Raw genomic sequence first — 16,764 nt, forward strand, 5'->3', positions numbered from 1 at the left:
CACCCAAGCACACAGGGGACTTTATAAGCTTGATATGCTCCTACCTCTGGGCAAAGCTCAAAGCCAGAAGGCAACCTCATCGGATGGCGATGAGAGAGATGGTGGCGTGGATCCGCCCGTCCACACGACGCACCCTGCAATGGTATCCCCCTCGCAAACCTGGAGCGACCCCTAAAATAAATCAGGGCCCAAGCTCAAAAAAGAGGCGGGAAACGGAGCCGGATCCCCAGATCACCAAAATCTATCAACCCGTACATCAGGACAAGCACGGAACTTCTGTGCGGCATCGGCTGACGGAAACGAGTGGAACCCCTAACAATCCCTCCTGGTAACACGGGAGCAGTGGTGATAGTCTATAAGTGACTAAAAACAATCTTTCAAGTTAAAATGTTTCACCGTTGACTTTGTATTCTGACCCTACGCATTTGTGGCAATTAATTCACGGGACACGGGGGCAGGGAACACATGCTCTTATTGAAATTGCCTTATCGGGTCTTCACGTATCTAACACAATGCCATATACGTATCCCTATGCTCTACTTAACCTCTCATGCACTGTTACAAGCATGTTACTAGCTATTTTAACGTATATATAAGAGAAAGTTCCTTTACCCAAGCAAGCTGTAAGCATATGGCCTCTTGTACCGTGCCAACATAATTGCAAAAAATTTAGATATATCACCCTAAAATACTCGATTGTCTTAAGCCTTGTGTATCACTGTTTATAGCATATCTTGACTCCCTCATGTTCCTCTCGTGACTTAGCACTGTTATACTATTCTTTATGCCTTTTAGCTTATCTACATACTGCACTAAATGTATGGAACACTCTTGTGCTGCATATTCAGCGATTTGTTTTACACCAGCGTGTTTAAATTTTGCATTTCTTAGTTTAGCACATCGTTTATATTTTGTCTTTAAAAAAAAAAAATGTGCTTAACATTCTCGCCATGACAATATATGCAATTGAAAGCCTGTGCTCGCTGTTGTGGCGCTACAGGTTGTTATGCTATATGATACTATGCACATGAAAAATAAAGAATTAATAAAATAGAGTAGAGCCGAATGATTTTTTTCCTGAAATAAAGAACCAGCTGAAGTTTTTAGCTCCTAAATGATAATGAGCATGCTGCATTATGGACAAGATGGCATTCAGTGGATCTATTGTTCTGAGACAGTAACTTTAACAATACCCAGCTGGGTAAATACATCACAACAGGACATGAATCATGTAAGCAAACAGTGCGCAGAGACAGCAGATCTAAGTCAAGAGGATTAAACACTGCCTTTTAATACTTCACATGGTCATAATCATTTTACATATTATCGGACATATCCCCACATATACCCTTTGTATTGCTCATTCGTTATTACTATACTAGATACTCTGATCTCACGATTCCAGGCCAGGACCAGGAATATTATATATATATATATATATATATATATATTTATTTTTTTATGTTTACTATGGTTTTGCAGAACGAATGCTGCTATTGCTTTAGATACTGAGCTTATTCTAGCTTACCAAACAATATTTACTTAGATAGCTCAATACTTAATAGGCATAGAACATGGTCACACTATTTTTGTATGTCATATAGTATGTTTAATAAAAACAATAAATATATACTGAATAAATATAAATCTTTTTTTTAGATTAGTATTTTCAATAAAGGTAATGTAGGCCTTCATGACATTTGAAATCAATTTCTAAAACAAAAGGCTGAATACCTATCTGAAAGTTTAATCATTTGAAGGTGTGTGGCCAAGGGTTACTACAGAACATTTTAGGGGACTTCTTGACCTATTGACAGCCACGTATAGAACTGAAAAGGGTTTTTATTTCAGAAAAGAAAAGAAAAAAACTAAACAAAAACCTACATTTCTAAACAGATAAAATATAGATTAAATGAAGAACTGTAAACAGTAATGTTAGACGTGTATATGTTCATTCCCGAGATCCACAACAATGACAGTGAATTGTAGAGAACTGGAAACAGAATGACAAAATTGAGGCTAAAATACCCAAACTGCTTATATAGCTGATATGGTGATTTTTTCTGAATCCACACACTTTGCAATTCAGTTTTCAATGCACTGCAATTCACTGTTCAGTGGATAAACCCTTGGGTTTTAGGTATGGGGGATGCATGTGTATGAACTGCACATTACTGTTGGTTTTACCTGCTGTGGAGCTCAGTGATGGTCATACGCACTACACGTTCTGTGGGTTTAATTGCTGTGGAGCTCTGTAATATACTCAAACAGTGCACATTACTGTGAGTTATACGGATGTTGAGCTCTGTGATTTGAGTGTGAGTTATATTACTGTAAAGCTCTGTGGTGCTCTCACACACAGCATACATTAATATGACTTTTACTACTGTGGAGCTGTGATATAACCATACACAGTGCATATACTAGGAGTTATATTGATATTGAGCTCTGTGATAGGAGTGAGAGTTGTATAGCTGTGAAGTTCTGAAATGCACTCATACACAATAAACATTAATTAATTGGAGTTTAGTTGCTGTGGAGCTCTGTGATATACTCATGCACATCACATATTACTTTGAGTTATACTGCCGTGAAGCTCTGTGATACACAAAATACATATATAGGAGTTGTATTGCCTCAAACATTCGGACCTGCGAGAAATTCGAAAAATATAAATTTGGATCCATTGAGAAGTAAGTTATACTTAAATATACAATGACAGGGAGTATTGTACTACCAATACGTACATTATTCCATAGCACTAAGATCATTTTTAACCCCATATAGAGTACTAATTAACCACTACTCTTATGTGACTCTTGCCAGAGATGCCCATTACAATAGCAGCAATTCAGCAAAACGTTCTACTTGCGCCATGTGCTGCTTAGTACAGAAATCAAGGCCGGGCCAACGAGTGTGATGTGGGTTCACTGCTTGAATGAACAGGGAACGATTTGTGTCAATGACAACATCCACTAGATTGTGTCCCCTGGCAAACTCAGCAGATGAGATCATAGTTTTCAAATGTCCTGCCTGAACTTAATGTAAGAGAGATCACTCCCCTTTTGACACGAGAAGGAAACCTGTGGATGGTTAACTTCTAAAACGATATCAATTTAAACGCAGCACACTTTCAAAACATATATTCCAGCGTTCCTTTCACTTGCACGAACAGTCAAGGTCAGATAGCAAGAGAATCATAAGCTCCTCCAACAATACAATGCGTAAAACAGCGGACAGTATTTAAATAAATATACAGTCCACAAATAAACATGTAAGCGGTTAAATATAAACAGCTAAACAATATTCCTCTGCAATCCTATTAAGGACTGCGGTCTGTGCGGTTATCAAGTGATCAGCCTTTAAGGTGAGGATTTAAACTGGTTAGCTCAGGAATAAGTTAATGAGTAACAGCTCTGTGGCAGGAGTGGTGCATGCGCACAGCATTCTTTTTGTATGTAACATTAAATTTACTGGGAAACAAAGTAAAAGTGCAAGTGGGAAACCAGTCCCTACAGCGCTACAAAATATTGCTGGCGCTATATAAATAATAGTATAATAATAATAAATAATTTTAATGTAATAACAGCCTAGTATACCTTTTTTTTTTTAAGTTAAACATTAAACACATTTTATTTTGTCACACTTAAAAAAACTGCCTCCACCACAACAATGTTTAAAATGAACAATAAATGATGTGTACTATGGTTTCCCACCACTTATTTGGGTGTCAAAAATATTTAGAACACACATGGTGCAACGCAAAATCAAGGACACCATAAAAATTGACTAATTGTCCGCACTAATACATGAAACAACTAAACACTTCCATAAAATATGGAAAAATTCCCAGTTTCCACTTAGTTGCATCGCCACTACTCCAATACAGGAAAATCCTATGGACGCCAATGCACACTCAAACACAAACACAACTTCACAACACTTTACCCGATCCCCATCTGGATCTCCCCTCTTTTTATTCCCTCCCTCGCGCCCTACTCCACACCCACAAGCCCTTCCATGGCCCACTCCATCAGGCCTGACCACCTTCTCAACAACAGGCCCTGCTCGGCCCAACACGATCTGGGTCCAAATGTACAATGACTCACCACAAGCACACTGCTACAAGCTCAATAGGAGGGCCAACCTATGCACAACTATAAGAAAACGCATCCAAAAAGATACCAGAACCTACATGGGTGACACACAGGACCTAATAACTGAAGCCCAGAGATAGACCCGATAGCCTACCATTCTGTAGAAAACCTACCGCACCCCCACCTCCCCTACCTGGCCTCCTCATCCACATTTGTGAGAGAACATCAGATTCTCATTTCTCCTTAAAGTTTACTGGTTTATATTTCAATTTCCATTGCTGTTGTGTTTTCTTCCTTTTAATAAGGGTGGTCAACAGAGACTAACTTAAAGGTTCCTTGAGCTACACCGCAAGTGTTCACGAACTGGTGATATCACAAGCTCACTGAGCCATACCAAATAAAGGAGCCTCTATGTCAAGCCATCTCATTCCCAGTGTTAAAAAGTTGTAAAAACTTATGTTAAATGTTGACTGTAGCCTCTTTGAAATACCCTAAAAATATAAACTTCGCACTTCATAAATAAAGAATTTTGAAGACCAAAAAAAAAAAAAATCTTTAGTACACTCACAATATCTAAATATAAATCAGCTGCTTCTGTTTCTTTAATAGTTTTCCCTTAACACAGTAGCAATGTCTGCAACAATTTTACCTGACAGAGAAACTACTACAAAAAAAATGTCTGAAATATGACCTTACCTCTAAGTGCAAGAGAGCGCGCACGTTCACACACACACACGCACGTTCACACACAAACTTCTATAAAACATAAAAAGCAATCTGTGCACATGCATGTTTATATCAAGGGGACATGCCAGTTTTACCCTGACAGTTTAGGTTTTAAGGGTCATCATTAGGCACCTGGGCACCGAGGACAGCCACTGTCTTGCCAAAATAGCAATGTTACACTCAGTTCTGGGCTTTCCTTCTCCTCACGGCTCTAACAACTGATCTCTGGGTCACCGACCTGCGAAATTCCCATGAATAGGAACGCCGAGAAGCTGCATCAATGGCCGGCTTTCTGTTTGGCTGATTCAAAGACGAAGTTTGCCCAAGTATTTGAAAACAAATTGTGTGACTGTGTGACAGTCAATCAAGATGGTTTCTATATGCTTTAATACGAGATGTATCTATTATTTTGCTTTGTGCAAAAACACACACCATGATTATTACATTGTGTGATGCCTGGGGGCTTTATTACAGAAAGGCAGCTATTCATATGTTACTCGAGGCCTAATTATTGCCATCCCAGCAGCACAAACTCTCACTCTCCGTCTACGCCAGTGACATCCAAATCAGCAGCTCTGCTTTGTATGCAGAAAATAATTCAGGTCAGCGCAAGCTAGGGACAGGATTCTCCTGACAACACGAGTTCTAGCATATTGTCCTGCTGGAAGTCAGTTCCGGTGTCGGAATGTAGTTTCCTTAACAAAGCAATTTTACATTTTCTGCCTAAAACTTGTTAAATATTGTGTGTAATACAAACATAACAACAACAATAGGATAGAAGAATGTGGATTTTCAACTGGGGGAGACAATACGTCAAGGACAAGAAACCTGTCTAACAAGCATGAGACTACCGTTTTTTTTTTTTTTTTTAGACAATCTTTATTTTTGTTTTATATTTGACATATGTCGAAAGGGTGTTACAATTATACACATAACGATATTTAAAGAAGACAAAATGGTTAGGTGATGCGTACAACAGGTACCTGCGGATAACAAGTTCAATGAACTACATGCTGTTTGTGAATGGTAACATTCAAATACATTGAATCATGTAACTGGGTTTATCACCTTTCAGATGTGGATGACAGTAACCGTATAGGGAAGAGGGGAAATGGGATGTCCCTACCTAATGGAGCGTATTTGGACTTTCCTCTGCCAGGGGTTAAGACGTTCCGTGAGCGGGGTGAGGAGGATAGTTCCTCGGAGGGAGTGTTTGGTCACCCGGCCGCATATGACCAAGGAGGTGGATTCTGAGTCAGTTAGTGAGCGTAGACCGGCCTGGTTGCAATATTGTAGCAGGTCCGCTGCCAGAGGGTAGTGTGTTTGGGAGCTCTACTTTAGTAGGTCCGGTCGTAGAGGTGCATTTTTCGGGTTCCAGGTCCCAGGTCGGTTCCCCGTCTGGGTGTAGGTCTTACGTCAGGGACCGTGTGTGTGGGTCTCGGGATTCGGGCCTGTGTATAGTCAGCGGTTCTAGTTTCAGTGCCAGGTTGTCTCAGGACCGTAGATGTGTGCGGTCGTAAGTGAAGGGTTCGAGGTGAGTAAGGACGTGTGCGGGGGTCAACACTGGAACTGTCTTGGGGGGGTGGGTGTTAGCGGGTTGGGGTTAGTCAGTACTCAGTCGGCAGGAACTCCGACCCATTGTTCAGTTAAGTGGACAGGACAGAGGAGGGGGGGGGAAGGGGAGGGGGAGAGAAGGCCCCCGGCTCCCCGCTCTGTCCATCATGAGGTACCACAGCCATGGTGCCCAGGTGCGGTCACATTTCTCTAGCCTCCCATGAAGCGCTGCCATGAGTGATTCCATATGGTGTATCTCTCCTACCTTGTCCAGCCACTGCCGGAGGGTAGGCGCATCCTTCTGTTTCCACCTAGTTGGGATTAACGCTGCTGCTGCAGATAGCAGGTGTTTGAGTAGGGATTTTTTGTATGTGGAGATGGACATGTCTGTGTGGTGAAGAAGCATAGTGAGGGGATGGAGAGGGAGGGTGATATCCGTTATGAGACGGATGGTCTCCCTGATCGCTGTCCAGAAGGGCGCGATGTCAGTGCAGCTCCACCAGATATGGATAAAAGAGCCGTCTGGGGCCCCGCATCTCCAGCACTCGTCTGGTATTCCTGGGTCTATACGGTGTAGGATGTCTGGGGTCCTGTACCAGTGTGTGAGGATTTTAAAGCTTGTCTCCTAGAGCTTGGAGCTGATGGAGCATTTGTGAGTCAGTATAAAGATCTTGTCCCATTCCTGTTCTGTGAGCGTGGTCCCTGTCTCTATTTCCCACCTTGTTATGTACCTCGGGTGGGACTGGTGTTCACTGCTGAGAAGGGTCGCGTATAGCAGAGAGACTCCCCTTTCCGGGTGGGTTTGGGCTGTGCAAAGGGATTCGAACTGCGTGGGTGGTCTGTTCAGGCATTGTTTGTTTGGGAAGGCCGCGTAATAAGCTCGTATTTGGGCGTAGTGAAAGTTATCTACGCCGGTAGGTGCCTTGTCCCCCATTATGTCTGTGAGAGGTCTGAGTTGGTTTCCCCGCAGTAGCTGTCGGAAGCAAAGCCAACCAGTGTCCGTGAATGCGCGTAAATCTGAGGGCGTAAGTCCCCCTCCCACCTTTGGGTTATGCGTGAAGGGTGTAAGGGGGCCGTCAGTGGTGGTGAGTTGGTTTGTGAACAGTAACTTGCACCAGACCCGTAGCGTAGCATCGGTCAGGGGATTACCCGTTCGCAGTGTTGTTAGAGTGAGGGAGCTGAGCAATAAACGGGAGGGGAGTGTGCCCCCCGCCTGTGCCTGCTCCATGGGAACCCATAGTTTGGCTGTGGGACGGGCATGCCAATCTATTACCCTGAGTAGTAAGTGTGCTGCGTGGTAGTATCCCCGGAAGGATGGGAGACCCGCACCCCCTTTACTTTTAGGGCGCTCTAGGAGCTTCCTACTTATTCTGCTTGCTTTACCACTCCAAACAAACTGCCTTATTGCCGTGTCTAGTGTTTGGAAGAATGACCTGGGTATAGTTATGGGGATCGCCTGAAACAGATATAGAAGGCGCGGCAGCACATTCATCTTTACGGCATTAATTCGGCCGAACCAAGAGACGTAGAGGCCCTTCCAACGATGTAGGTCCGCCTGTAAGACCGAGAGTATGGTTAGGAAGTTTAGCCGGAACAGGTGTGTTAGGTCACTGGGCAGCCAGACGCCGAGATATTTGAGTTTAGCGTCGCACCAGGAAAAGCGAAACTGTGATTTTAAATGCGCGACTCTCTCGGCGGCGAGTGAAATCGGCAAGGCTTCCGATTTGCTTAGGTTCAGCTTAAGGTTGGAGATCTCACCGAAGATTCTGAAGGCTCGGAGGAGATTGGGGAAGGAGATTGTGGGATTGTCTAGGAAAAATAACATATCGTCGGCATAGGCGGCCACTTTATGCACTGTGTGGTGGTGCCTATACCCGGTGATTCCCCCATCTCGTCTGACCGCCTCCAGGAAAGGTTCTAGAGTGAGGGCAAACAGGAGGGGGGACAGGGGGCAGCCCTGTCTGGTTCCGTTCCGAATGGCAAAGGGGGCAGAGAGACCGCCGTTAATCCGGATGATGGCCGTCGGGTTAGTATATAGGGCGAGGGTCCATGAGCGTATGTGGGGGCCAAACTGCATGTGACAGAGGGTGGCTTCGAGGTACTGCCAATCTATCAGTGGGGTCCTTCCCCTCCTTTGGTATGACCGTGACCGTGGCGCGTAGGGAGTCTGTCGGGAACCGACCTCCTTCCAACAAGGAGTTGAGACCCTGTAACAGGTGTGGGAGCAGTACGTCTTTGAACCTCCGCAGGTATGAGACCGGTAAACCGTCGGGGCCCGGTGCCTTATTGGAATTAGAACTTTTAAGTGCGGCAAGGAGTTCTTCCCCGGTAAGTGGTTGTTCTAGTTCCTCGGCTAGCTCCTCTGGGAGCGTTCGGCCTATGTGTTCTGTGAGGAAAGCGTCTATGTTACGTCGGTGTTGGGGTCCGTCTGAACGCCGCGCAGTGGTATCTAAGTTATATAGCTCCTCGTAGAAGAGCCTAAAGGCCTGCAAAATATCCGTCGGTGTCCTTTTCAGCGTCCCATCTTTCCCCTTAATCTGGTGGATGTGATGTTGCCTCTGTCTCTGCTTCAGGGTACGGGCTAGTGTCCTACCGCATTTGTCAGAGAACTCATAAAAGTGTCTGTGGGATGAGACTACCTCTTATCCTCTCCCAGGCCAAATTTCAAAAGGAGACTTTAAACTTGAACCGTCTGCAAGCTAACATTCCAGTTCTGTATGGCTGATCATTGCAGCTATTCATGAATTTAACACAGGACCAAGATGGTTATTTAGAACAAAAACAGAATGGCAATAATGGTAGGGTGGGCTAACAGAGATTAATGTTGAAAGTTTGTAGCGTCTATCCTTGAATGGATTAGAGGGACACTATAGTCACCAAAACAACTTTAGCTTAATAAAAAAGTTTTGGTATATAGATCATGCCCCTGCAGTCTCAGTGCTCAATTCTCACAGCTCTCTGCATGTGACTTGCACAGCCTTCCTAAACACTTCCTATAAAGAGTCATCTAAAGTTTATCCTTCTTTCATTGCAAGTTCTGTGGAATTTAGATTTTCTTATCCCCTGCTATGTTAATAGCTTGCTAGACCCTGCAAGAGCCTCCTGTATGTAATTAAAGTTCAATTTAGAGAGCAAGAGATAAAATTGTTTAAGATAAATTACATCTGATTGAAAGTGAAACCATTTTTTTTTTTCATACAGGCTGTTTCAGTCATGGCCAGGGGAGGTGTGGCAAGGGCTGCATAAACAGAAACAAAGTGATTTAAGTCCTAAATGGCAGTAAATCCTGAAAGACATGATCTATACACTAAAACTGCTTCATTGAGCTAAAGTTGTTAAAGGACCACTATAGTGCCAGGAAAACATACTCGTTTTCCTGGCATTATAGTGCCCTGAGGGTGCCCCCACCCTCAGGGTCCCCCTCCTGCCGGGCTCTAGGGGGTGGAAGGGGTTAAACTTACCTCTTTCTCCAGCGCCGGGCGGGGAGCTCTCCTCCTCCTCTCCTCCCTCTTCTTCCGTCACCGGCTGAATGCGCATGCGCGGCAAGAGCCGCGCGCACATTCAGCCAGTCCATAGGAAAGCATTCACAATGCTTTCCTATGGACGCTGACATCTTCTGTGAAAATCACAGTGAGAAGCGCGGAAGCCCTCTAGCGGCTGTCAATGAGACAGCCACTAGAGGCTGGATTAACCCTATTATAAACATAGCAGTTTCTCTGAAACTGCTATGTTTATTTAAAAAAAGGGTTAAACCTAGCTGGACCTGACACCCAGACCACTTCATTAAGCTGAAGTGGTCTGGATGCCTATAGAGGTCTTTTAAGGTGACTATAGTGTCTATAGTGCAGGTCAAGGCTACAGTCTAAAAGAACAAATGCGTAAATTATTCAGCAACTTTCATATAGCACGAGAACAACAAAGACTGCTCTAAACTCAAGGTCTCAGAGTAAAATGTTGGAACCTCAGTGTTTTATATCCCAGGGACACAACCTCGGGGGTCTCCGTGCGCAGGGACACAACCTCAAGGGTCTCTGTGCGCAGGGACACAACCTCGAGGGTCTCTGTGCGCAGGGACACAACCTCGAGGGTCTCCGTGCGCAGGGACACAACCTCGAGGGTCTCCGTGCGCAGGGACACAACATCGGGGTCTGAGATTGCCAAAAACAGACAAAAGAGCAATTATAGATCACCATAGTGCAGGTCAGATTGTCTGAGATTTCAAAAGAAATGGGCAAATAATGAAAAGTCCAAATTGTCAGATGCAGAAATAGGTTATCAAGAACTAGGACTAGATTATCTAGATGTCAAACGGTACCAGAGCAAGGGTCTGAAGACCTCAATGTACATGGTCAGGTTCTCAGGATCTCAAAATGTCAGAGGTCAGATCCGTTAGATCTCAAGACTAGATTCTATAGTACAAGCACTCACCACTAACCTAAGTGAAAACTTAGCCCATGGCAAGTAGAAATTCACCTCTGGCCAATATGTCATGGACTCTTGAGGCTTGCAGTGGCGAGTAACTTAAGGCCTGGTTAATACCACAAGACTTGATATTTGAAGCCCTGAATAAGATTTTAAATATAGTAAAGCATATGTCAAAATTCTTTATTTTTTAAGGTATAAAAACTATTTTTTTAGATCTTAAGTTATATGGCCAGACTCTGCATTTCTTAGAGCATAAGGCCAAATTATCTAGATCTCAAAGTACATGGTCCATTTCTCAGGATTTTAAGTAACATAACCAACTTTTTTAGGTGTCTAAATTATCAAGATTTTACATTGCGTGATCAGACTTATTCACAAGTACACATATTTTATGGCAGACAAGCCTCATTGGTTTAGCAGAGGGTAAAATGTCTGGCTAATATTTTCTCCAATAAGTGAACCATAAATATAATAGTGTCACTGCGTTAGCCATAGAAATACAAATGATTAAGACATGAATAAATGTGACGATTATTCATGAATACGAGGTCTAAAGTTCACCCGAATAAATAAAAAGCAATACCATGGCAACTTTGCTTTAATGACACTCCGTGTTCAATGGCACACACAGACACAGGTTTATAGGTTTGTCTAAGTACAAAGGAATCAGTGTCTATAAAATGTAGCTCCCTACCTGAGTATCACAATGATCTCACACCTAACTCCCCTAATTGTTTCCTGAACATGCTGAGTTGTCTGTTTTATACTTTAGACACAATCCCTACCTACTGAGTTCTATTATACTCCACCAATGTTTGCTCAGTCCGCACAAAGCTGCCCTTTATGCATTTATAATACACTGGTTGCTCTGTTCCCGTAGAACGTTAGTGAGGCCAGAAAAGGCTCATGGGTAATGACAGAACAGGTTCTGTTCTTCCCATATATTGTGAACTCACACAACGCAGGCATTTGATCCCTTTAATGCTGACCAGCCCAACTGGACAGAGGTTACAATATTCCTGCTTTAAAAGGAAAGTATCTATTTAGATCAATGAAAAGTCATTTTTTTTGTTTGTTTTTTACCGTTCAGCTTTTTTTTTTTTTTTTGTCAATCTTTCTTTTATTGAGGCATACAAGATGGGGTACAGAAAGAAAAAGGGAGGGAAATGTAAAAACAGTGCACATTACAGGATTAGTATATTGACATTTTCAGAGAATTACATTTCTTGAGTGACAATGCCTCATTTTTAGGTAAGTGAACTTGTAGCGAGTCTAAAGCGTGCTGTAGCTAGTGGCCGGGTCTATTCTGGTAGCATAAACAGGTTTATAGTACAGGCTTAGAATACAGTCTTATAGAACAGGTGTATAATACAAGCTTGTAAAACAGGTTTATAAAACAGGCTTATAATAGGTGAACATATCCACCTGTATTGTCGAACATAGCGATCCATGCTTAATTAAGATAAACGAAATAAGGTAGCATAAAATAAAGCAAATGAATAACGGTTATTCCAACGAGTTAGGCTAAGTTGTATCTTTAGAACAGACAGATATAGCTTAAATTCCGCTTATAACAGGACCAACGCGGGCCAAGTTGTATGCTAAATGTGAAACCAGCTTGTTCTAGTAGTCATGCCTATAGGCTAATTATACAGGTGTATCGTTTGCGGTCTGCCCCACTATAAAACGAGTGAAAATAAGTGAAGCTCGCAGCGACCATACACATAACAAGGCGTGAGAAGTGGGTTGCAGTCGCGGCCGCCGCTGGGTGTCAGCGGTTTGGAGCAGCCTTCCCTACCTGGCAGGAGCGCTGTCAGTGCTCCTCTCCGCGGTGACAGTGCGTAAGGCATGCTGGTGTGTTGTTTTGGAACATATAGAGGTTTACAGTAGGTATATCAGTGCATGCATTATCGTTTGTGCAAGACATGTTAAGACACAAAATGACCAAAGATAACAGTAAAAAATGTTAGATAGCAATTCTAGCCTGACTGGTGGAGAAGTCAAAGGCGAGACACATAGGGAAAGCTCCGCTCGTGTGGCGGAGTACGGCTGCGGTGAGGCAAGGTAGTGTTGTAGGTGTACAGATAGCAAATTTTTAGGCTTGCACCTTACTGACTGGAATGGGCGAGTGGGTATGACAGTTGGTAGGTAGCTTAAAGCGACCTTGTTCCAATAAGGTATGTTAGGTTGTACATGTACAGAATAACGTCAGTTGGGCTAAGAGTAAGAAAGGTATGTACATTGCGTTATAGAGAATTATATGCAGGCAAGAGCGTCAATGGTTTAGCGCGCGTGGGGCAGTGCTGGTCGCACGCCTCAAGCACCGTCGGGTTCACACTCTGTGTGAGCTTGTAGTGTGCGGGGAAGGACCTGTGCAAGACTGTGTATGTGGGGGTTCGTGGCTAGTGTGGGGTGTCTGAGTATACAGCTTGGCTTCAGTAAGCATAACTCTTGGGTGGGAGGGGGCTTGGGAGCAGGTGAATTTAGTAAGGGTCAAGCTCTAGTAGCATTGTGCTGGGCGGTGTCATTCTGTCTGTTCGGAGAGTGACTGTTGGGTGCGTGCGGCTGTGTAGGCTATGTGCAGTTATTGGGTGATCGATACGTCAATGTGTCACCGTGTGCCGGCGGTCAAGACATTAGATGGGAACCTAGTCGGTAGGCACAGGGGGAGCAACAGTATCGTGAGCAGTATGAGCCATAGAAAACACAGTGTCCCGGTATACAAATGGGGTGAAAATCCACTTCAGGTTCGTGTAATGTTCCCCAAGCCGCTCGGTGGTCGAGGCATGGTAGGTAAGTTGCGTTGTCACGACCACACGTAGTGGTCTGTCCCCCGTGTAAGATACTTCGGCTTGTCGACTGATTCGTGGCATTGTCTCATGATATCTGTGTTGTTGCCTAGCAAAGAGTGATACTATAAGTCCTTAGATGGTTGGTGAAGTCCCCGTGGTTCCAGGTGGTACAGTAGAAGTGAGTGGCGCGGTCCGATGCAGTCCGGGGATGGCGACATCTGAGTGGGGGCGACAGTGCCTTCTTTCCGTTTAGGTGGTGACTGCGGCATATGTTACTGGCGTGAGATTTCGAGGCACGAATGGGGCACTGCCCGCCGGGTTCCAGCTGTGACTCGGTGTTGTGGTGGCTTTGGGGCCCGCCTGGAGGAGTGAGTCCCATGATAGGCCCAGGGTCTGTAGTAGCTCTGCTGCGTCTTGTGGGTCGTGAATATGGTGGGTTGTTTCACCTCGCTGCACATGTAGTGAGTTGGGGGACCGCCAGCGATATGGGATCTTGTGTTGCTGGAGTGTGGCGGTGAGGGGTCGGAGTGACCTACGCCATGCTAGGGTACCCCCCGACAGGTCGCCATAGAATGTCAGCTTTGCACTCTCAAATTGTAAGGGGGTTTTTCCCCGGAGGGCGGTAAGGACTGTCGCTTTGTCCACACCGTTTTTAAAGGTGAGGATAGTGTCCCTTGTGGCTGATTTAGGGGCCTTGGCAGATTTAGGGATCCGAAATATATTTGTGGGCATGACAGGTATAGGATTACCTGAAGGTAGTATGCTGGTCAGAAGGCGTTCGATCTTGCGCGGGACTTCTGTCTCCGGTAGCTCTTCTGGGAGCCCTCTGATCTTGACATTGTATCGCCTTTTAGCGTCCTCCTGGGCATCCAGGCGCCGTTCCAGCAGCGCGTTTTTGCGGTGCAGTTCCCGCAGTTCGCCTTGTAGTGTGGCGATAGTGCTCTCATGTTCCTGAGTGGAGGCCTCTAGCAGCGTAATGCGGCCTGTCAGGCCCTGTAGTTCACCCTTTAAAGCCGCGGTGTCTGTGAGAATATTGTGTTGCAGATCCGCCAGTAGGGCTTTTAGCACCCCCGTGGTCACGAGGTCGGCATCCGGGTCTTTCCTTGTGGAGTTTGGGGTGTGCTTTGGCTTCGGGTCTGGAGTCGGGAAGTATTCCTCCTCTGCTCCTTCGGAGTATTCATCCGAGTAGTCTGTGCAGCCTCCATGGAGCGCCGCCATATTGGCTTCACTCGGGCCGCGTGTCCGCCTCCACATCTCCCCGATTGTGAGCCCCGGGGCTGTTATTTCTGTCGCCTTCTTCTTGTGTTTACGTCCCATTTTTTGTGAGGGGTACCTGCGTGCCCGCAGCGGTTAATGGGGGTAAGTTCGGCGTCGATTAGGAGTGTTTTCCCAAAATTAGACACGGAGCTCCTGTGTAGTGCGTCTGTTTGCCTCGATCCGTCAACCGGAAGCCACCGTTCAGCTTTTATTGCTAAAAGGATAAAACATAGCATAGCATAACAACATAGCATATAAAGAAAAGGAAAAATTACACTTATCGGTTTCCACTTCTAGTAGCGACTGTGTACAATAAGGTAGAAGCACATCGGTGCACAAAAATATCAGGAGTTATATATAAGAAAAGAAATCCAGATAACCTGGATTATAAAGAGCGCATATGGCAGGAGCCGGTCATCCACACAGTTAGATACACACACACACACACACACACACAAAAAAGGGGATTGGGGGAGGGGGTGGGGGTGTGAAATCATATTCAAAAGTTCCCTTGTCTCTAGGGGAGTTGGTAGGGTGGTACAGTCCCAACCAGTAGTAAAAAAGTAGTAAAGTTAGAAGATGGCGAGCTGGTCTAGGCATAGCGTACGCATAGATGTCAGGTGAAGGAAGAGTGTAGGGATTAGTCTATGAGTTTTCCCAAGGAGGGTTAGGACCATATAAGACCAAACCATAAGTGGTAAGCTCATACCCCGAGGCTATGGAAGTGGGGGTGTTCAGTGATCCAGTTCATCCTCTCCCCCAGTGACCACCAACCAATCATAAAGCCAGAGAATCGAATGGAACCACGTCCTTATGTAGCGTTGGTGGTTGTCCGAATCTGTGAGAATTAGATATTCGCGTGGGCGTAAGGCTTTATGCGCTCTTGGGGAGGGATGCAAAAAGAACATACCAGTCCCGGGGACCTCTATTCGCTGTTCTGGGTAGCGATATGGGAGCACTACTTCCCGACTCTGAGGAGCCTAGGAAAGTGGGAGCCATTTTTTTCAAATGGGGCCTGTGAGAGCAGAGCCATCGGGATCCACAGATAACTGTGGATAGAAGAGGAGTGGGGTTCGTTTTGTGTTCTGGGTGTGGAAGAAGACTCCACATAGCGCCTGAAGCATCCCATGGTGCGGATCTTTGCTGTTTCTATCGGTTTATTTCTGGATGCACGGATTAGAGCTAGCAACTCACGTGTCCATCTTAGACCAACAACAAACCAAGCCCCGAAAGTATTGTTTAAACCTGTAAGGCTGTGCAGTCCACATAACTTAAAAGCACCAATCATCTGCTGCATTAAGTAGACATACATCAGAGCAGCATATGAATGCCCCGATCTGAAATGTGATATTGTGCTAAAAATTTTGATTAATAGACCAGCATTTCCTATGAAGAATATAGAGGCCTGTGGCAGGTTTTGTGTGGTATCAACATCAGCCTTGCAATATTAGGACCACGATACTGAGAGAAAGAGAGAAAAATGTAAAGTTTACTTTTTGAGGCCTACAATTCAACTGTACTGCTTAGTGAATGAGCTCCTAAGCATTCCCAAACACGTGTCATATTATCATAATTGGTGCAGCATTTGTTTTAAACCAAAACAAGAGGGGAAAAAGCCACACTTTCTATAAAATGTTTGCTAACAATCATACATGTATGAATGGACAGCATAGAGTTATTCATCAATACACAAGATATGCACCTGTTAAAGTCTACAATTGTTAGTAAATCTCCCGAAATGTCCTTTTAAGGCTTGATATGGCTGAGATTTTAGCCAATCCTAGAGCGCTCACGCAAATCTCAATTAATCAAAAATTGTTTGATGTGAGAGCCAGATTCTAAATCCTTTGAGGCGAGTCCCACATCGCATTACTTCAGGTACGCCTAACGTTTTAAGGGCATCTAATCCTTAT

At 44.5% G+C, this 16,764-nt stretch overlaps 1 protein-coding gene across 3 annotated transcripts in view; it reads right to left on the reverse strand.

The window, feature by feature from the left end:
* The window catches only part of ITPK1 (inositol-tetrakisphosphate 1-kinase), a 167,217-nt gene that overhangs the window by 66,214 nt on the left and 84,239 nt on the right, over nt 1-16,764 (reverse strand). The window lies entirely within an intron of this gene.

This window comes from Pelobates fuscus, chromosome 13 (genome assembly GCF_036172605.1).
Source record: "Pelobates fuscus isolate aPelFus1 chromosome 13, aPelFus1.pri, whole genome shotgun sequence".
Classification (NCBI taxonomy): Eukaryota; Metazoa; Chordata; class Amphibia; order Anura; family Pelobatidae; genus Pelobates; species Pelobates fuscus.